A 23,127-nucleotide genomic window follows, 5' to 3' on the forward strand; every position below is an offset into this window, starting at 1 on the left:
CATTATAAAAGCATCCTCTCATCCAACAGTTCAAGGGCACTTGGAGTGAAATATACAAAGTTAACAGGCAAATCCCGAAGTCAGCATCCTCACCCCCACCTCCCTGAGAAAGCCCAGTGCAAACAGGACGCTCTCCTGTTCTGGAGTCACTGGCATGGGATGCAAGGAGATGTCCATCAGTGCTGCTCCTGAATATGTGATGTGGCAGTTGCTGCTGCCTTGGCCAAAACAAGCGTCCTGGTTTCCCCTCTTGGGTGAGTCTCCTTTTAGAAACTGCTGTGTTTACTTTATAAATGAGACCCTGCTGCAGTCAAGGACGGTGATGTGTGTACTTATTTGCCAGTAGCCATCATCTAGAAACCAGGTTCACATCTGTCCCCACCAGGAAGATGCTCAATCAGCATCTCCTATTAGACCTACTGGGAGCCCTGTACAGTCCCAGGCAGTGGGGATCCAGCAGTGAACAAGACAGAAGGTGGGTATGCCCCAAATGGGTGGCTGGGTAATAATGGTAGGTAAGAAAATAAAGGAATAAGATGATTATAGGTTCAGAAAATGCTCTGAAGATCAAATGCAATATGTGGTAGAGTGGACTGGAGCAGCTGCTTAGAAGTGGTCAGAGAAGGCCCTTTAGGGAGGTGACATTTGGGTTGAGACTTGGAAGACAAGAAGGAGCCAGCCACACAGAGACCTGAGTCAGTGCATCCCGGCAGAAGGATAATCAGGAAAGAATCTGGATCAGGAATGAGCTTGTCATGTGGAGGGGCTGACCAGGGTGGGCGGAGAGGAAGGCTCTGGAAGGCAGAGATATTAAGATTATAGTTGGAGGCAGAGCAATAGGAGAGGCTGATGACTTAGATACCAGGGATTGGAAGGAATAACGCCTACATTTGGGGGTTGAGCTGGGTAGGTTGCGACACCAGGAAGCAGATTCGAGGACAAAGCCTGTATCCAGGAGAGACTATCATACGTGTGAAACCACATCAAAGCATCTACTTGTGCAAAATTATTTCTTGCATTTGTTTAGAAATGTGCAGCTTTCAAAGCAGTTTCTCCAACTCCCCTTTGACCCTGATTAAAACTCTATATGGCAGAAGAAGTGTAACCCCATTTGACAGAGGAGAAAACTGAGACACAAAGTGATCAGCCCGGGGTTGCCAGCCCATCAGGGAAGCTGAGGGGTCAGGACACAGTCTCCTGGTCAGAAGCCTGATGATCTTTCCTGTGCCTCAAAGCTCACAGGCTTCCAACGCTGCTCAAGGAAGGGTCCTAAACATGGACCCCAATGCCATGGCCCCAGACAACCAGGGAAGAGATCCCTCGCACCTGCTAATTCCCGACACGCTGACCACCACTTCCCCTCTGGGGACTGACGCTGGCGGTGGATCAGGCGCACGCTGTATTCTTGCATGCCTTCATCCTGCTCGACCGCTGCCTTTCTGGCCAATTCAGAATCCACTCACACACTCCCTGCAGCTGCCGGGCCTTTCACTGCCAGCTCCAAGCCCTCTGGGTATTCGTCCAGTTGCGATATCATTTCCTCTCAGGCTAAAGGTCAGGGGAAATCCTGACGGTATGAAAATCGCTCGCCAGAAGAGGAATGTACCTCTGAGGCCAAGGCCCTGGGACTAACTTAGTCTTCACTCCCTGTGTAACTGAGGATGGGACCTTGGGCGTTAGTACTTTTCATCCGTCAAATGGGCTGTTGCGAGTTCTGAATGAGGTAATGGTTTGTTTAGGGACTCACTCATTCAACAAATATTTATCCAACACCTGCTACATGCCAGATGCTGTTTCTGCTACTCGGGATATGACACTGAATAAACTCTACCCTGACCTCATGGACATTATATTCTGGTGGAGGGTGGAGGAGAAAATGATAAACAAATAGGCAGCTAAATATATGTCAGTTGTTGATAAGCACTATGAAGAAAACAAATAAGGGTGAGGGGAACAGTAGATGCTAGGGATGAAGGGTTGCCATTTCATGTAAGGGAGAAAAGCAGAAGCCTGAAGAAAGTGAGGGAAAGAGTCTGCAGATACCTGGGGAACAGCGTTCCAACTGAAGGAATAGCAGTTGCAAAGGCCCTGGGGTGGGATTGCGCTTTGGCAGTAGGGAGGTAAGTATGACTGGAGTGGAATGAGCGAGGGAGAGAGTAGTAGTCGACGAGGTCAGTGAGCAGTGGTCGGTCTGGAGGGCCAGCTCACGGGGCAACTTGCAGGTCATTTTCAGGATTTTGGCTTTTATTCTGAGAGATCTAGGTGGGAACCAGAGGACAAGAAAGGGTTTTGTAACTGCACTAGCATTGAAGATGACTAGGGTTACTAGTTGTGGACAGGATGGGGACATAGGAGCTGAGATTTGAAAGGAAATTCCACATAGCACCAGCCCAGCATGGAAGGTTGGAAAGTTTAAATTTGCTTGACTCCTGCAAAAGGGGTGAGGAGAGTGCAAAAAAACCCAGACCTGTTAAGCACAGCCTGGTTCAAGGTTAGCTGGAGGCTGTGGCTGAAAGAAAATGGCCAGGAGAGATTGATGTTCAGCTCTGCAGCAGGCAGGGGGTGGGGGGGTTAGTTGAGGACTTCTGATTCCCTTGGCCCTCTGGCCTTGGGGTTATAACAGGAGCAAAGCTCTGAATTGTAGGAGACCAGGTGCCCCCTAGTAGATGGAGGTGGGGAAAGAATCAGTGTTTATTACTTTCCCGATACACTGCTGGCCATGTGCCAAGAACAGTGCTAAATGCTTTCCGTGCCTTGACTTATGTAATTGTAGCCTCATGAGACTCAAGGCTCCAAGAGGTGAAGTGACTAGCCTGTCCTGAGGGTATGGTGATGGTTGATAATGGAGACAGCTGGACGTGGGTCCTGACGGACCCTCCCCCGCAACCTGTGCTCCTCAAACTCAGCCTCAGACCCAGAAAGAAAAAGAACAAGGGAGGTGTCTGCAAGTGGCTGCTTATTCCTGAGGGATCCAGGGCATTTTCCCTGGAGGTCTGTGAGGGGACATCCAAATTCAGTGATAAGATTGGGGTCACAGCAGCTAAGACACAAGTCCTTCCTCTGCCATCCTTACCAGCAAGAGACTAGAGGCTCTGCCTTTTTTCTGAAAAGGGCAGCATATCTAATGCTTCCAGGACAGCTGAGCCTGGGATCTACCTGGAGCGAAAGTGGTTTGGCCACTTCCCTGATGAAAACCCTCCCAAGGCTCCCCACTGCCCTTGGGATGAGTTCCAGCTCCTAACAGGACTGTGATACGGCCCTGCTGGCCTCCTCCACCAGGTGCCTCGGGTTCCTCTGCTACTTCCCACACTCTCACTCTTTGCTCAGCCACCTGAGCTACTTACGGTGCCTTGGTTCCCATTTTCCTCTTACTGATGCACCTTCCTCCACCACACCCACATCTTCACCTGGCCAAATCCTACTGGACCTTCAGGGCTCAGCTTAGACACCACTTCCTCTGGGAAGCCCCCTTGTTCCTCTTGAGTTAGAAGCCCCCTTCTCTGTGTCCACCCCCTGGGCTTACTCACATCCCTCACAAGGTGTGGGGATCTCCTGTCTACTCAGCTGATCCCCTAGTCTAGTTTTTAGTTTTTAGCATCTTGAAGAAAGGGACCTTATCTTGTCCAACAATAAACACTCAGCACTGCACCTGGCACATAGCAGACATTCAATAATATTGGATGGATGGATGGACTGATGGATGAATAGATGGATGAGTCAGGTAGACAGAGCTTAAAAGGAAACACAATCATTTCTAATCCAGCATAACTGATGGAAAATTTTGTCTTTATCAGCTTATGGAGGGAGGGAAGTAGATATTCTTGGAACAGTGGCTTTCAACCACAGCTGTACTTTGGGATCACCTTGGGAAGCTTTCTAGAGATATACTGACGCCTGTGTCCCACCCCCAGAGGTTCTTATTTAATTGGTCTGGGGCATGGCCTGGGCCTTGAATTTTAAAAAGCTCTCCAGGTGATTCCAAGGTGCAGCCAAAATTGTGATTCTCTATCCAGAGAACTGTATAAGAGGAAGCATCACCTCACGATATTTTCTTACAACCAAACTCTCTCCTCCCAAGCTCACTAGGAATGGAAGATGTGGAGCTGGAGACAGACATCCAGCATGAAGAAAAGTCATTTCCCACATCTAAATCAATGGAAAGTGTTGCTCTGTTTCAGTAAAAGCAAACAAATGAGTTAGACAGGTGTGACTGTGGCTATAACCACAGCCATAGGCACCACAGAACAAGAGAGAAACATAGCCTGATGCAGACAAAGATGGGAAAAGTAGGGGGTGGAGTATTCAGGGTGCAGGGATATATTTCTCCTTGGGTGTGACTGCAAGATAAAAAATTTTGAAAAAAATACATGTATATGTCCATATTTGATCTTTGGTTAATTACCTCTTCAGTGAGAAGAGATGCAAAGACCTTGTAGATTTCATTAGTCACAGGGGTTTATTCAAACGTCTCCTTTGCATAAGAAACCCAGGCTTACAGCTGGTCTCTGGGAAAGAATGCCCTCCAGGCCTTGAAAAGAGAGCTCCAGGACTGTTCACGCTCTCACTGAAACACAGCAGAGGTCAGCAGGCCGTGATGCATGGGGCCAGGCTGAAATGTTTCTATCCAGCATTTGCAATTCAATCCCACAGTTTCCTTTATGGAACAATTCACTAAATTCAGAGTTGTTCTTTTTTCTAATTCACCATATAATTCACCTCCCAAGTTCAATTAAGAAGCAATCTGTTAGCAACTTTAGGAGTAAGCTGCTTTTCTTTGGGAAAGCCCAATTTTCTTCCGCTCCCAACACAAAGTGGCTTAATTATATGCATCATATGAGACATTGATGTACACACAACGCCCCTCCACCATAATTAATGAAATATTAACTATGTACATCCAAAGACATTGAAGCAGAAAGAGATGGCGTTTCCAAAGCCCAAGAGGACACAGCCATAGATCAGCACTGCTCATTTGAATATATGCTTATTCATAGTGACTATGGATTAATATTCATGACATGGTAATTAATAAACAAAACCTTACATTTATTATTCCTTCTGTCTCATTCTTAGAGCCTAACATTACTTGGTTCTCATTTTTTTTTTAAACACAAGAACAACCAACATTTTTAAAGTGCTGATTATTTATTGTACTGGCATATGTTATCTGCTATTTAATCCTTAAACCAACATTGGAGGTGGGTATTATTCCCATTTTACATACAGGGTAACTGAGGCTTAGAGCAGTTAAGACATCACTGGGGACACAAAGCTATTGGGTATAGAGGTTGAGATTCTCTCCAGATCAGTCTGGTGTCAAAGCCTTTAAAATACATCACATGCTGAAGTAATCCTGCCAGGACCACCTTAGTGCTCCCATTTACTGACTTTTTAATACCTGTATTTACAGCTCCAACTCACCAGAGGTAAATCTAGCATAAAACTGCTTTGCTTTACTCTAAGAAAAATTTAAAAAATAATTTCTAGCACAAGATCTAAAGATCATTTTATTGCCAGTCCATTCATTCAATATATATTGGTTGAGTGCCTGCTTTGGGCAGCATGGTGCTCTGTTCCTGAAGGCAGAGACAGGCAGGGCCTATCTTCACAGTGCCTTCATGGCTCTAGCGGAGGGAAGAAAATTCATGATAAACAATGAGATCATTCCATGGAGGGATTAAGCACTTTAGGGAAATTAAAACAGTTTTATGAAAGAGCAATGGGGGTTGGGAGCCCAGGGAAGGTCTGAGTACACCTACTCAGATTTAGATTTGAAGCTGAAATCTAAATGGCAAGAGGGGGACATCTATCTGGGGAGAGTATCCTAGCAAAAAAAAAAAAAAAAAAAAAGAAAAAGAAAAAACCAACAACAAAACCATCAGCAAGTTAAAAAATCTGGAGAGAGGAAAATAAGAGTCCAGAGGGGCTGGAGCTAGGACCGATGAGGGATGCGGGGCCACTCCTGCAGGGCCTTTGAGTCTACTCCTCACAACCATGTCTCAAGCAGTCAATTTGCCATGCCCTTTGGTCTTGTGTAATAGGCACCGTAACCCTGAGAATAAGGAATATCATTCCTCTTTTGCAGAAGAGAAAACTGAGGTTCATGAACAAGTTGTCCAAGGTCACCCAGCTGGTAAGTAATTGAATTTGCCTTCCAGTGCAGGCCCTCCTGACTCCAGAATCCATGCTCATAATCCTGCCCTCTCCCCCACACCTGTTCTCTGAGCAAGCATCCCCGACAAGACCAAAGGATGAAACATCTGCACACCTCTGTTAGAAAATTACTGGCAAGACACATCTGCTCAGCGGAGCTTTTAATTATTCATTAGGGAAAAAAAGGCAAGGCAAAGCCCCTTTAACAGGTTGATTTAGGAATGAACAAGGCAACCACTATGGTAATCAATGTGTAATCCTATGCAATTCAGTGCCAAGTAAATTTTGTATCTATGCCAAATTTCAAATGCTACAGAAGGGAAAGGGAAAATGAGTTAAAAGATCACTGCCAGCTTTTGTTAATGAAATGATTTAATATTGGCAAGTGTATAATAAAGCAGGAATTCTTATATACTGCTGTTGGAGGAGGAATGTAAATTGGCAACATTTTATGAGGTAATTTAGCAAGATGTATCATAGTCTTTTAAAACAAGCAATAATATGACTTTGGCCCAATAACATGACTTCTAGATATCAGTACTAAGGAACTGATTGACGACGAAAGCAAAGGATGTTCATCTCAACATGTCTCATACTAAAGACAGACTGTAACAACCACACCTCCAATGGGGGGTAGTAAAATGAATTATGAAATAACGGAACATTATGCAACCTTTTGAACTGTTCTAGAAGAAAGTTTGCTAAATAGGGAACATGTTCACATTATAAGCCAAAGACAAGTTAGGAAGTAGTACCCAGTATGATTCCAACAGAATCAAGTATGAGTCCATCTCTTTTTAAAAAACATATACAAAAAAATGTGGGAAAAAATACTGGAAGGAAATACCCACAATGTTCATTATGATGGTTTCTGATTGCTGATTTTTGGAAGAATTTTATTTTTTATATACTTCTTGTAATTTGTAAATTTTGTTCAACGTATTTTATAATCAGGAAGTAAAAAGATTTTTAAAAAGAGCTAGATTACAGCACACACTTTGCCTAAGGACATGTACTCTATACTATATAGTCTATGTTGGCACACACACACACACATAGGGAAACACTTTTATGATGGAAAAGAAACATAGTTCTGATTATGCAGATGGAAACGTTGAGGTCCAATCTATTTTTTCTGCTATTCTGCTCTGACCATGTGTTACGGAAACGACAGGCCAGTCAAGAAACAAGCACCACTCGGAGGGTTGGAGTACTCAGATGTATTACGCCGGCGGGCTCAGAGGGGCTTCTGCTCCGAAGCTCTGAGCACCTCCAAGACGTGCACATGAGGTTTTATAGGGTAAAGTACAAGCTTGGGGTATTTGGCCAATAGGCATGGAACAGCTTTAGCAGCATTATCATCACAAAAGTGGAGACGGGGAGGCAGCAAACAAACATTCCAAAGCCAGATATGTATCTTTGAAAATCCAGCTGGCTAGCAAAAAACATAAACAGCAAACCAACACTGATAAACTTAGATTTACAAGTTAGTCCAGCAGAACTCAGATCAGTATTCCAATACTTAGACTTGTGAGTTATCTTGTTAGCCCAGCCCAGCCTCTCCTTCACATTCCTAGACCTGTGAGTTATGTTGTTAGACCAGCCCAGCTTTTCCTTCACACATGGAAAGGAAAAACCCACACGTTGGCAAGATGGAAGAGAGGAAAGCTCATTGGTGAGAAAGGGAGGAGGCCTTCTGGAACCTTCTTTCAGACAGTGTTGGACGGGCTTTTGGGAGACCCAGTCCACCCTTCTGCAGTCAGTTAACTGGCTCCCACCTGTGTCCTAGCACTGGCCGAAGAGGCCTCGGAATTCACTCCTACCCCAGGAGGAAGCTCATGGGAGGCCTCCTAATCATGCAAATTTGAGCTCTCTCTTCCCAGAGCCTCCAGCCAGATGTTCATCTCGCTTGATATTGGACCCTTTACTCATCCTGAGTGCCTGTGCCTGCATTTTTCCTGACCTCTGATTGTTGGTTGAGCTACACAGGATGTTCTGCTTAAGAATGCTCTTGGAGTATTTGTTGCTCACCTGGCTCAAACCTCCAGTGCTCTCCTGGGCCCTGGAGTCTAGGCATTTTCGTACACCTGGCCCACATCTTTCACACCCAGCCTGGCCTCGGCTTCTTCGCTGTCTCCATCATTTACTTCTGTATAACGAACTATCCCTCTAAACAGAGTGGCTTAAAAGAACAAGCCCTTTATGCTTGCCTCAGATCTGAGGGCCAGGAGTTGAGTCAAGGCTTGTCTCTGCCCCACAGTGTCTGGGGCCTGAGCTGGGATGATTCAAAATGGTTGGGGGATGGCTGGGATGATGGCCCATGTGGAGGCAGCATTCCAAAAAGATGAGCCCTGCTGCGCGAGTGTTTCTTCAGCTTCTGCTTACATCATGCTTTCTGATGTCCTACTGGCCAAAGAAAGTCACACAAACAAGCTGAGAGTCACAAGGAAGGACCGTGCGTGCCAGGGATCACAAATGGAACAGCCTACCCCCTGCTTGATCTCTGGATGCCTAAGGTCCTAGCAAGTCAGGTGTTTTGCAAAATAGACTGGAAGTGCTAGCTCTGGAGTCAGACTCTCAGGTTAAACGTTTCCTTTGCCCCTTACTAGCTGTGTGATCTTCAGTCACTTGACCTCTCTATGTGTCCGTTTCCTCACCCATAAAATGAGGATAAGAGTATTCACCTCATGGGGTTTTATGAAGTTTAAGAGAGATGATACATGCAAGGCACTGAATAATGCCTGGCCCCTGGGCAGCACTCCCCGAGGTAGCTATCACTACCATTACCGTCATCACTACCAGCTCTAAGACCGTCCTGGAGTCTCAGCAGAATGGGATGAAACAGTCAGCCACGGAGACCAGGCATTTTATACCAGAAACATCGCAAGTGAAGTGAAACGTTCAAGTTCTCCTCAAAGTTAGCTTAACAAAACCAAGTTTAGGCTGAGAATTCTTTGGCAGTCAGTGAAGGGACGATATCGCACAGTACCTCAGCATGATATTTCTTTAAACCTTGCTCCATGACAACTGGAGACGTCAAATAACTAATAAACTAACCAAAGACACATGTTAAGAAAAGACTCAGGAAACTAGTTTATATGTCGTCATCCTGTTATCCCTGGGAGAGCGGAGTGGGTTGGCCAAGATAGGTAAGTGCAGGCTAGAGCCTTGCTGAGAGAACCAAGAAAGTTAATGCTTATTGTGTGTGCCAAGGACTGTGCTTGCTGCCTTACACGTATTTTCTAGTTTAATTCCCAGCACAGTCCTATGAGGTAGGGATTATTATTGGCTTTAGTTACAAATGGAAGTACTGAGGCTTAGAAAACTTTGAATAACTCACCCACAGTCATACAGTTAATAAGGGGCAAAAACCCAGATACAATCTCAGGCCTGTCTGACTCTACTGATGGCCCTTATAATACAGGGCTAGGGATTCCAACCTTAATAATTGGTAGCAAATGTCCCAATAGATAAGATTGGGAAGATCCCAGCTCCCCATTCTCTAGAGCAAGCTAGGTGATAAAGTCATGTTCACAGGGAGATCTCTCTGAGTCCACACCCTAGGCTGGTTCTGAAGGCTCAGGGATCAGTGTTTGTATTCTGAGGTGTGAAGTGCCCAGGAGACTGGGGTGGGACCTCCAAGGAAGCAGAGGAGATGAGGGAGGAGAAGTCAGATGGTAACAGGAGTCTGAGCTCCCAGTGAAGCTGTCCTGCAAACCACTCTCCACCCTCCCGGGAGCTGCCCTGGACATGCTGACAGTCAGAGCTCTCCGTCCCTAAACCAGGGATCAGATCAGATGTCCTTGAAGACTGAACAGGTTGTTCCTTAGGAATAGAAAGTGGTTCCCTCTAGGCACACAGGAGGGGTCCTTCACTTCCAGCTGAGCTCAGAACCACTGGATTCCCTTCGGGCCACTAAGGTACCCCCTCTGGCCAGGGCTCACCACCTGCCTTGAGGCAAGTCAGTTCCACAACGTGCAATAAGCCAGACACTGCCCCACCCACAGGGGCCATGAGGCTAAGAGAACAGTGAGAGCAACCTGGTAAAGGAAGTCCCACAACCAACCTGGAAGTTCAGGAGGGCTTCCTGGAGGTGGCATCAAAGGACAAGAAGGGTTGCAACAAGTTAAGATCAGAGAGAGGCAGGCAGGATAGAACATAGAAGAGAAACAGCCAGCCTACCTTGGTAGCTCAGCTTCTTGGACCTCAGTGATCTTTGGCATGACACTTAAAATTCTTTGAGCCACAGTTTCCTCATCCATAAAAAAGGACACAATAGGATCTAACTTTTCAAGTTGTGAGCAACACCTACTACAGTGTCTGACACCTTGTGGGGACCCCACAGCCTTACTGATAATTATTCTTTAGGTCACCTTAGGAGGCCTCAGCTCTGGTATCTGAGGACCATACTGCAGTTTAAGCTCTGGCTGTACCAGCCCGGTATCTGTCCCCCAAGGGGAGCTCTCCCCAGACCCCAGCCTGTCATACCTCAGCCTCCTCCAAATTCAGGGCAGGCTTGAGTGGCCTGACAGAACGACAGCTTGCCTGTGGCCAAAACTTTAGCAGATTCCGAGAGCGCATCCCAGTGTCATTTAGAAGGAGGGGAGAGAAGGAGGAGGAGACAGGTGAGAAAGGTGTAGCTGCTCCTTCCCTCATACGACTGTCACCTGAACTTCCCTTGAGGTGTGGTCCTTTTTTGTTCTGCAAAGCTGCAGAGGGGAACTGCCGGTTCTCAGAGGCCCTGGAGGGATTCGTTGGGGCCTCTCCTTCAGATGGATTTCCGGAAGCTTCTGAGGGGGGTGCTTCTAAAGCAGGGAGTGGTTGGGTGAGGCAGCGATGGTGCGGTGGAGAGGCAGCAGGGAAGAAATTCAGACACAGTGTTCACAGCTGATAGTGAGGCAGGAGTGGAGCACAGGGACACTGGAGCATAATAGGACACCAATTAAATTCTTCCCTGAGATGCCGAAGGGCAAAATTTCGACCAAGAAGCTAAATGTGTAAGAGGAAATTCTAGAAGAATTTTCTCAGTCTGCATTTATTTCCTTTGGGGAACACTGAACATTATCAGTAATTGCTTATGTGTTTATTGCCTGCCTCAATGACACCCTCTAAAAAGCTGGCTCCATCTTCTCCAGGCCTGCGACAGCACCCAGCATCAGGAGGTGGCTGCTGGTGGGAGGGGCACCGGGGAGACGGAGGCTGCAGGATGCGAGGCTACAGAGGATGTTAATGCCCATCTCCAGGCAAGAAGTGATGACGACCGACCAGAGAGTGGCAGGACTAGAGGGACGGACGGGAGGGTGCTTGGGAGAGTTATTTAGGTTATAGGATGAACATAACTCCGTGCCCAGCTGGATATGAGAAGGGAGATGGAGCAAATCCTCTGCTCAGCTCTGGGATATGATAAAAGCCCCCCCTTGCCCAGCCTGCACACTGAAATATGCCAAAAGAGGAGGAAATTTCAGAGGCCCATTCAGAATAGTTGACATAGGAGACTTGGGATAGCTTTAACAGGAAGTGTGTATAACTGCAATGGGAGAAGTATACATTTATTGCAGTTTATAAAAATAGGAGTAAGTAATAAAGATACCCCATGTTCCTGGATGAACTGGGTAAATACTACAAATGTATCAGTTTCTCCAAATGAAGTTATAAGTTTAATGCAAATATGATTCAAATACAAGAGGGTTTTGTTAGGATCCTCTTAGGTTTTTGTAGAGAAGTAATCCTCAAATTCATATCAAAGAATAAACAAATAAGACTATTCAAAAAATTTCTAAAAATGAAAAGTCATGAGGAAGATGAACCCCACCAAATATTAAAATCTATAAAGAAATTGACATTAAAAAGACACAGATGAATGGGACATAAATGCTAACACAATACGTAAAAACACAGACCATGCGATAAAGAAGACATGGGGAGAAAATATGAATTAGATTGTGTTGTGATTATTCAGAAGTTGGGAAGAGGGGTACCCACAAATAAAACTTCAATGGATTAAAAGAATTAAGTATAAATAAATAAATCATTGAAAGATTTTAGGGAAAAAAATGTTATTTCCCAAAGCTGTAGTAGGAATAATTTTATACATATAAGAAAAAGAAAAATTGACTTGATATATTTAACTTCAAAACTTTAAAACTTTTATATCTCAGAAAATCTGATCCCCGAAAATGAAAATAAAACACCATACAAAGGAGAATATCTGCACTGAAGATAACAAATGGTTACTATCTATACTATATAAATATCTCATGCAAATTGATGAGAAAAACTTTGTATCTAATAGACATTGGATAAGGAAACTGGTGAACATGTCCTAGAAGAAAAATCTAATTAGTAGATAATTATATAGAAGTTTGCTCTTGAGAAACAAAAACAGAAGCAAAACAAAGGTACCATTTTCCAACTGATAAAGTAGCAAAATAAAGGGATGAATGGTAACAATGACGCTGAGTCAGGTGGACTTGGAATTTTCATTTTGTGAGTCATTTATTCAGCAAACTTGGTGAGCATCTAAAATGTGCCTCTCACAGGACTAGGCACTGGAAGCGCATAGATAAATGATACTTCAAAGAGCTCACCACCCAGTCTGGGAGAAAGAGGAAGACACCTGGGCAAGCGGAGGCTTCCCAGAGAGGGGTTGGCTGAGTTTGAGGGGAAGGCAGAAGGTGTCGGGCAAAGACTTCCGGACACTGAGGAGGGAAGGGGAGGGCCCACCGAGGAGAGTCCAAGTCCTCAGCCTAAGTCCCAGCAGAGTCTGATCCCAGCACGTCTTCCCAGCCTTACTTCTCCCTGCTGCATCCCACCCTCTGATCCACGCGCTGACCACCCTGAACTACCCAGTTCTCACCACCAAGCTCCCAGCTCATGACTCTGCTCAGGCTCTGCCTTCCACCTGCAATGCCCTCCCCGCTCAGCCCCAATCAGAATCCTTCCAGACCCAGCTCTGCCTCTTCCACGAAGCCATCCCTCGCCTCTGTGTTCCATATGCACTCCCTTCCTGGCCCCTTACTCATTCATCTGTTCATTCCTCCCCTCATTCAACACACTTCTACAGGGCACCTCTCTGTGCTGAGCACCATACCAGGTGCCAAAGACAGAAAAACAGATCAGATACAGTCCCTGCCTTCAAGAAGCTCCTGGCCCTGATCATAACTGTATAATGATGCCTAGATTATAATTATTTGTGGACCAAGTCTGTTGTCCCTAGAAGACACTTAGCTCCTTGAGGACTAAGACAACATCCTGCTATTTCCACTGTGTGGTTTCATAGCAGATGCTTAGCAAATATGTCCCTTTGGACTGGTCTGAATAAGACTAATGCTTGCCTATGTTATCTCAGTTGTCTATATTCTTCCTGCACCTGTGTGGGGAAAGAATTATTATTGTTATCCCCATTTCACAGATGAGGAAACTGAGGCTCAATGAGATTAAAGCACTTGATCTATGGTCACCAGCTGGTATGTAGCAGAGCTGGGAGGATCTAATGCCCTGCACTTGCTCTTTGCATCATTGCTCTGTCTCTTAGTGTCTGACAGGAGCCAAGAAGGAAGGAAAAATCCCAGACAGTGAAGAAAGGGTCACCTGCACCCAAGGGTTAACACTTTCTCCCTACTCTGTAAAAAGTTCTTCAGAAGAGTCATACATTTGTCCTCATAGAACACCTTAAAAGGATTTTATCACGTGGCCTTTGCTCAGATGACCAAATGATCGATCAAGATTTACAGATGTCTCAAAGTGCAAACCCCATCTATTGGGTCACAGAGAGAGTAGCAAGGGACTCAGGAAATCAAAGGAGGGAAGAGCAGGCCAAGCCCTCTGCAGGGAACTGGAGGAGAGACGCAGGAGAGGACCACGGAGCTCCATGGTCTGTCTATGACCTTTTGGGACAGAAGTCAGCTCAGTTCGAGAAGTGCAGAGCAATGGCTTCACTGTTAAGAGGTAATATAGGAAAACAGAGGTCAGGGTGACTAGTGCTTTTTCTGGGTGATGGCGTATGTCAGCGAAGTGAAATGACCCTTTGTTTCAGAGAGGTTGAGATCTATTAACGGTCCCATCCCACTGATTCGCTGGGGCAGGAGGAAACTGCTGATGTCATTGCATGTGCCGGGTCATAAACTACCCCTGCAAGATGCTGTCCTGTCGGACTGTTTTGTATTCCCCCCCCCACCCAGTGCCATCCAGAGCCTGGGACAGGGCATGCTGTATTGCAAGGGGGTGCCAGAGATGGAAAGTTCAAGGAAAGGAAGAAAAGAGGCTCCAGAAGAATGATCTTCTTCCAGACTACCAGGCAATAGCTGAAGCCTAGGATCCTCCTGCCTTGATGGAGAAGAAAGAAGCAGCCCTGACCAGTGTCCTGGGACTTGAATGAAGGCCCAAGGATGGTGTCTCTTGCCCACTGGCCCAATATGCAAACTCAGATGCCTAGGCCTAGAAGTGGGGGTCCAAACAAGGAACACATCAGTGTGAAAAAGATGAACAGGGAGTAGTGGGGTCTGCGGCAAACCGCAGAGAACCTGCTCCTCTGGAGTCCAGCCCACTGTTACACAACTCCGTTGATTATTGCCATGTGGGATTGCTGGACCAGTGTGGCCAGATCTTCCAACTTTTCAAGAGAAGCCAGAGTTCTGGATTTTTATGGGAAATATGATTTTTAAAATTTGGCAGTAAATTAAAAAAAAAAAATCTAAGCACTACAAAACAAACAGAACACATCTGCAGACCAGATTTGGCTGGTGGGCTGACCGCTTAGGACCTCTGGGCTGCAGAGTGAATGGGGAAGCCGTGCCTCTAGGGGGCGCCCCTGTCAGGGAAGACAGGAATTCCTCAGGGGATGGCAGCAAAGTCCAGGATGCAGGAGGGTCATGGAGAACCTGGGAAGTAGAAGCCAGGAGCAGTAGGAAAAGGATGGGGGCTGTATAAAGTTCAGAGGCACAGTGCCAAGGTCAACTGGGGCTTTTCCCTCACTGTTTGTGGGCAGATAGTTTCATTAAAGGACACCAAAGAGAAATAAGATGATGGAACGCAGGATGAGATTCTATTGGCAACTCCACCACCATCATCACCTTCTCTCTCTGGACCTCCTTGGAAACCACAGAAATAATGACCTGCAGACCTCGGTGTAAACAACCCTAGAAGCGACGGGACTTTGTCCAGGCCTTTCTGCACTTCAACCACAGGTTAGCATGGTGGAGACAAGTTTCATCCCAAACTCACCGCAGGGCCACCTGCCACCCCTCAAGCTGCATCTCCAGCTCTCCCGGTCCAGCTCCTTGTCACCAGTGCACAGTGAGCATCATCCCTCACACGTCTCTGGGAAGAGAGGCAGTCTGACCTTTCTCAACCTCTTTTCTCCAGCCCACTGCTGTTTGTTGTTTTCTAAGATGGGACAAAGGGAGGCGACAGCCACATTGCCACCAACACCTGTGGGAGCCCCTTGCAGGGTCTCTGGAAGATCTCAGGTTAGATGCAATTTGAGCAGATTGTTCTAAATTTCCACGAGGCATCACATGAAGGGTATCTAATCAGCCATGCACACAGCAGACACCATGTGTTGAGTCCCCATTCATTCATCACCCTGTAGGGGTGCCCAAGGGTGGTCACTTGGCAAAAGAACTGAGAGACTCACTCTTAGCCCTCAGGAAGCTTAAAATCCAACCCTCCATTTTACAGGTGAGGCAGTCCGATGAGGTGAATTGACATGCCTCGCATCGGATAACTGGAGGATTGTGGCACTGGTTCTGTTCAAAAACAATTTAGTTCATTATCATACCTAATAAGAAAACACTTGAGTAGTAAATGCACTTGAAACAAAGGTCAGTTTCCAGCTGTAACAAAATGTACACATCCAAGAGAGGCCAACAAAAACAGGAGCAAAGGTGCAAGAAAGGTAAAAATGCTATGTTAAAATTTTTTAGGGAGAGATTACTTATTGGATAAAAGCATCCTTTATTCTGTCAAAAAGGATTCACTGCAGGTTTCTCTTAAGTCAGGGTAAGGAATATTGTTTCTAGCTAGGACACTAATACTGGAACAGTTGATTGGAGGGCTGTGTAAATGAAAATCCTTTAAGTATGGTTTATTTCATTTTATTCTGCTTTAGAGATCACCTACTATTTCAATTAAGAACAAAAAACAGAATTTTGTTCAATAAATGCAAATGAAAGCACACACTGTTAGCAGAAAGAGAAAACAGAATTAGACTAAGGAGAACCAAAGAGTGATGCTTGGGGAGGTGAGGCACCACCTTTCTGATGGCCTGAACTGAGAGGCAAAGGTTAGATCCCCACCTGTTACAAGCCACACTCAGCTCTCATGAAGCTGTGCCCCCAGATTCCATGTATTAAGATGGCTGATGGGAATGCATAAAGTATTTCCCCCTGAAATGAATATAAATGCAAAGTGAGTGTGAGGTTACCAGGCTTGGCCCGAAGACCAGGTTAACTCCAAAGAAGTCTGCCTCCACATCTCCATACCTAGGAGGTCAAGTCACTCACCTGTCACCTCCGCAAACCAGAGCTACTCCAATCATTTATTCCTTCCTGTGCTACAGACACAGAACCACCACCTGCTTCCATTATCACTTTGTTTCTTCCTCCTGCCTCCCAGGGGAGCTGATCAGCAACCTTTACACTCTGTTCCTCGGAGATTTCTTCCACTCCTTGGGCTTCCCCAGGACCCCTATGTAGGTGGGCACCATAGGCATTCAGTGGGAAACACTCGAGAAGAAGGATCATGGTGTAGACTTGGGCATGATGGCCATGATGGGTCAGGTGCAAAAAGAAGAGAAAAAGCAAAAATGAGACACTCTGTGGTCCCTGAGAGAAGAAGCCAGCCTTGTTCTTTTCTCTCCAATTTCTAGTTGAGTCCCCAGAAGGCCAGCTCTTCTGCTTCTGTCCTTAGGCAGCCATGGGAATATACCCTTAAATAAATTCTTTTATGTGAGCTTTCTTGAGTGGGATCCTGTATCTCAAAACTGAAAGAACCTCGCTTAGAGTATCAGGCACTAAACTCCTGTTTGTCCTGGTTTCTCAAGATAATCTCCCAATTTTGACTCAGGCTCCCAGATTCCAGGCCCATGAGGGGTCCTGGGATAACGGCTCCCTGGATGGGTGCCCAAGGGTGGTCACTGCCCCTCCCCAACCTGGCTCTGCACCCCGTTGGGACTCCAAGTGGACTCCCAGCCCAGTTTCTTCAAATTCCGAAAAATGTGATGACAATAAAAATCAGCCTAAAGATGAATTGACTTTTCCCAACACTTCAAGTTCACAGTGAACTCTGGCTTCAACCCAAGATATAAGTCAGCCTCCGAATGAGGCCCCAGGGAACGACATGATAGAATCCTTATGTTGCATTCTTTTTTCCTTCCCAGAGAGCACATGTGCACTTTATCAGATGCCTCTTTATCATTTCAAATCATCTTACTAAATTGAAAACTTTATGAGCAGAATAACTGCCAGGCCTTGCCCGGTTCCTGCACCCCAGCCCTCCCCTCCTCACCCAGCTGCTGACGGCTGTCTGTGCTCTGAGCCAGCCCTGTCCTCGGTCAGCAGGGTTTAAGGAGTTCGGGCTCAACACTCGAGGGGCTCAGCAGCACGTCATCTTTGACCCCGATTTTGATCTGTGGGATTCTGCTTAATTTCTGATCCTTGTCCCCATTTTATTCTCTCAGGCCACGTCTCTGCCTTGCTGGCCTCCTTAATACCCTCTTCGCAGAAAAACCAGGGGTCCTTGCCTTGTCCTACTGAGCTCCCGCATAGCACTGGAACTCTCTGTGAGTTCTTTTAAAGGCCTCTCTGATGCTGTTTGCCTGGGTCTCTGCCTTCACAGGAACATTCCTGCGTCCTGCTCTCCCATCAGGTCTTATGCCCCAGGCTGAATGCCCAACCCCAACCCCTGCCTGGATGACAGTCGTCACCTGGGGCCTTCTCTCCAGGTGTAAGTTCTGCCCAGGGGACCATGCCTCTTCTGGGAGGTTGGTGGTGCCCCACACCAGAGAGCTCTTTGGGTCCCAGGTCCCACTGCCCCCACAGCCTGCCCTATTCCTCCAGTACTCCCAAAGCATGACCATAATCATTTCCGTCATTAAAACTCCATCTCGGTAAAGGCAGAAGAGAAGGTGGGTACTGCTGCATCCTTGGTGTGAATTGGTCCCCAATTAACATCTGTTACTTGAAGGAAGGAGGGAGGGAAGTGAGAGAGAGAGAAAAGGACTCTAAGCAAGAAGATGGTGTGAGAGGGTCAGCAGAGCTGCAGGGCAGACACAAGGGGAGGGCAGGGCATGCCAGAGTAGCAGTGCTGCCATAGAGATCAAGTTCTCGACCATGGAAGCCAAGGCGAATTCTCACAGGAGGGGCAGGGGTGACATGGAGCTGTCAGCTGGGCGGGAGGAGGTCTGCAAAGAGAAGGGCTGAGGGGAGCCCTGGAGGAGGGAGCAGAAATGCCGGCACCCCATCTCTGGTTTGGAAAAGACCTAAGGACCACATTTTCCACCTAGGGATCTGTATGAAGGGATCAGGAAAGATAAACTATTGTCTGCGTGGCCAAAGGATACCCTTTTAAGACACTCTGTACAAGGCGATCTGGGCTTGCCCAGCCCGAGGGCACCACCCCTGAGCACGAGCTTTGTTTTCATTGCTGGCTCAAACTCCAGGCATCATATACTCAAATAAACAGTCCTAACCCCAACTGGCCTGGGGGAGCAGAGGAGCAAGGACACCATCAGGCACTCCTGAGGCTCCATCCACAACTCACAAGGGTTTGTCTGTGCCCAGGCTGATGCTGGAATGGAAGAGGGAGGGCCAGGACCAAAGGAAGACAAGTCACAGCTGGTGACAGTCTAGTGGATGCAGCAAGGCACACACTGAACGGCAACCTGAGTCAACAGAAGGCAGGATGAGGGCGTCCCCAAAAGGGCACGAAACCCGTCCTTGCCTTTACTCATCATCTCTCAGGGGTACTGATGGGGAGACCAAATCTTCACAGCTCAAGGCGACAGGGTTAGTGGTGATGCCAGCAGCTGTTTCTAGAAGCAGTGCAGTGCAGTGTAGAGGCTAAAATCAGCCTTTGGCATTACACCAAATTAAGTCGCAGTCGTGGCTCTGCCAATAATTAGTTGTGTGATCGAAGTCAGGTTACCTATCTCTCTGAACATTAGCTTTCACATCTGGAGGTACTAACAACACCCACCACATGGAGCTGTTGTGTGAAGATTAACTGAGATCATGTACGTAGAGCATTAAAGACATAATTAGCCCACAATAAATGCTTGCTCTTCTTTTCGTTGCTGCTATCAAAGAAGAACCAGCATCTAACCCACTCTCAGGTCTCTGTGTGGCCAACTTCATGACCTCGAGTTTGACTCAGGAGGACTAGAGGAGGCTTTTGTGTTGCGGACTGATAGAGATTTCCCATGTGCTGGTGAGCTCTAAATCCAAGTATCCCGCCAGATCATGTTGGGGGCGGCCCAGCTCCAGAGACCCCAGGGAGGGTGCAGGCAGAGAACTGCAAAGGAAAAGACTTCCAAGGCATCTCGGGAGTGTGGAGTCTGGAACACAGAGGTGGGCCCAGGCAAAGAAAAGGCAGAAGAGCCAACCACGTGGCTACTGTTTACTGAGCACCTACCAGGTGTCAGACTCGGGGTTAAATGCCTTATCTACCAGACTTCCCCGTCCCACCCCACAAGACAGGTGTTAATATCCCACTTAATAAATAAGGAAGGAGTCCTCTCACAGCTAATCAGTACGGAGCAGAGGGGCCTGCCTGACTCCAACATCCACACCTTTCTACACTGCAGCTCTACAGGATCCAGGATGTCCACGTGAGAAGACCATCTCCAGCAGAGTGGAATCAGACAGAAAAGGGGGACCGTGGACCAGTTTCATAACTTGGGAGTTAACTTCTTGAAATTGCAAGCAAAATTGTGTATGTACCTTTTTCTCAGAGAAGTGCTGAAAATATTCTTCAAATTCCCAGAAGGGTCTGCAAATCACAAATGTCAAGTACAATGTATGTAGAGAAAGGAGGCCCCCAAGACCTTGTTCCAAAGCTCTTCAGGAGACAGTGGGAAGAGTGAGTGAGAGTGCCCCTGACAGCTTCCTGTCCCTCTTCAGCTGTCTAAGCCAGTGGTCCAGCAGCAGAGGCCACCAGACCTCACAGGGATGGCACTGGCATTGCATGATGTGAGAGACGACAGCCTTGAATCCAATGAACTGCTCCAGCAAGAGTCTACCCTGGTGTTCATCCATACGCACAGGGCATTGCCCCTTCTACAAGATGTCACAGAAAGCCACCACTGCCCCCATTTCTTTCTGGACACTTCTCAATTAGCAGCACTCTCATCACCAATAAAGAAAATTAATGAAAAGATGAAGCCATGTCTACCAAGCTTGGGGAATGTCTCCACAGGAGCAAAGATGCAAAAACCACAGCCTGTTGATGGGGCTGCTCAAAATAACCTCACCCTCACGGACCTCAGAGCTAAAACTGTATTGGGATCAGAGATGTGTTGGGTCTCTTTTAGACCCTCAAACCTTGGAAGGCAGAGCCCAGAAACCCATGTAATACACCTGGGTCTCTCACGGCTATGCATTAGCATTTCGTGCCTAGATTTAGATCCTTGATGCCCAATGGCCTTTGCTTCCTCTCTTTTCTCTGGCCTGAGACACCAGAGCTCAAGTCCAGAGCTCAAACTGGCTCAAAAGAAATGAGGATGTGGTTTTATGAGGCTCTCTATTCAGAGGGGAACGCTGGGGCAGGTGAAGGTAGTATGTGCTCCTCCAAGTCACGGACAGAGTAGGAAAAGGAACTCGAGTCCAAGTCTCTGTGGGGTCCACCACTGAGTAATGAGGCCCAGGGAGAGGAGGCAAGTTATCTGAACTCATGTCTTTGACTCTCTCCGGCTAATTTATTATTCTGAACTCCAATGGCCAAAACATCGGGCTCATGCGGATGCCTTACACAGACAGTAGGAGTTTAGGAAGTGAGGGTTTAGCACAAGGTTGGTTTCTTAAATAGAGATGGACATGGCCCAGTGGCTCAGAATAGACAAGGCGGGAAACGACAGCTTCCATCAGAGCCAGGAAGTAATCAAAACCACTTCCCCTTTCAGAGTCTTCATTACAAAGAGCAAGAAATCAGATCCATTACCCGGATGGAGGTAACTGCAAGATGAGATTTCCTCTCCACGTTTCCAAACATTTGCAAAGAGGAGAATCTTCAACTTCACCTCCTAGACTCTTTAGAGAAGAAACAAACAAACAAAAAGTCCGAAACATCAACAGCACGGGCCTTTCCTCCACATCTAGTGTGGGGGTGGGGGTGAGGGTGGGGGGTGTCCCAGAACTCAGAAAGGGGGCTGTCAGGTTCTGCACCACCTTGAAGAGGATGCAAGAGGATGGGAGAGTGTGTGTGGTGTGTGTGCCTGCGTGTGTGTCTGGGTGTGTGTCCCGCTAAGTACTTCCTTCACTACACAGCTAATCCGATTAGTAGCTTTAGGAAACTCTGCAATGTTAATTCGAGGGCCCCATTCATAGAACAGCTTGGCCCATGCCTGCCCAGAACTCCCATTCTTCTCACTGCAAATAAAATGCACACAGAAGGACTTTCTCTCCCTGAAGAATGCGCTCTTGCCTCCTGGCCCCCGCACACATCCCAGAGGCGGCTGCCACTTCCTCTGGCAGCTCTCACGGCAGGGGAACAGGTCTGTCTGCACATGGGTGGAAATATTGCTCCCCAACCCCCAGCAACAAATAAGGTTGATTTTAACAGCTCTTTCAAACCCAATGGCCTCTCAAGCCAGCAGCTGTGCTGAGTAAAGAGGTGTCACAAATCCCACCAGTTGTAGGGCCCTGGGTGAGTCTTTGGCTGTCTCTGGACATTCATGTCTTTTTTCCGTGGAATGAAGACTTGGAACTGAAGGCTGGAAGAAAGGACCCTTGGGGCCTGTACAGACACGACGTCATTGTGTTTGGCTGGAGGATGCAGAGAGGGACGGAAGCTGGATGTGCAGGTTGTGGATGAAGCGTGGAGGGCCTTCGGGGCCAGATGAGAAATGTTTCTGATGAGTGAGAGGGAGCCACGGATGGGTTCTAAGGAGCAGAGCTGTGTAAGTTTCCCAGGGCTGCGATAACAAGTTACCATATAGTGGGTGGCTCATAACAAATCTATTCTCTCACAGTTCTGAAGGCTAGAAGTCTGAAATCAATGTGTTGGCAGGGCCATGCTCCATCTGCTGGCTTTAGGGGAGACTCCTCCTTGCTTCTTCCTAGCTCGTGGCAGCTCCCGGCAGTCCTCGGTGCTCCTGGCTTGGAGCTGCATCATCCCAGTCTCCCTTTTCATACAGCATCCTCTCTGTGTCTCTCGGTATCCTCCCCTCTTCATCCAAGGGCTCCAGTCATTGGATTTTTAGGACCCACTTTAAATCCAGGATGAGCTCAAGGTCCTTAACTAATTAGATCCACAAAGACTCTTATTTCCAAATAAGGTCATATTTTGAGGTTCCAGGTAAACATAAATTTGGTGGTGGATGGGAAGCTTTTCAACCTAGTACAGTGGTTGCAAAATCAGACCCAGGAGCTCACCTGGAAGGATGGGTAAGGAGAGACTGGAGACAGGGAGACTGAGGAACTAAGCTAACAGCGAGGCTGCTCCCTGCTGGGGTCCCAGAGCCCTTAGTGGCTTTTTCGTGGCCAGCACAGTGCCCTGAGTGGGCCCTTAAGCCACCTAGGGCACAAGGTCTTTGCTCAATTCCCAGTCTAGAAAGACTCCAGCCTACTTTCCCAGGGCTGGCAAAGGAATGACTACATGCACCTCTGTTGTCCTCCGTTCCTTCTAACTGGCATCTGGCAGACAGGTAGGTACAAGGGAGAACACACAGCCTGAGATATGGGAAACTGGGGTTCTGGTCCTGGTTCTGCCACTGACTGAATTTGGGACACTGGGCACATCTAGGAAATGATGCAGACCAAG

The 23,127-nt window shown here is 47.1% G+C and overlaps 1 protein-coding gene across 1 annotated transcript in view; it reads right to left on the minus strand.

Moving 5' to 3' along the window:
- Positions 1-23,127, minus strand: part of TLL2 (tolloid like 2) — a 118,714-nt gene that overhangs the window by 69,360 nt on the left and 26,227 nt on the right. The gene's annotated exons all lie outside the window — the stretch shown is intronic.

Source organism: Camelus dromedarius, chromosome 8 (assembly GCF_036321535.1).
Source record: "Camelus dromedarius isolate mCamDro1 chromosome 8, mCamDro1.pat, whole genome shotgun sequence".
NCBI lineage: Eukaryota > Metazoa > Chordata > Mammalia > Artiodactyla > Camelidae > Camelus > Camelus dromedarius.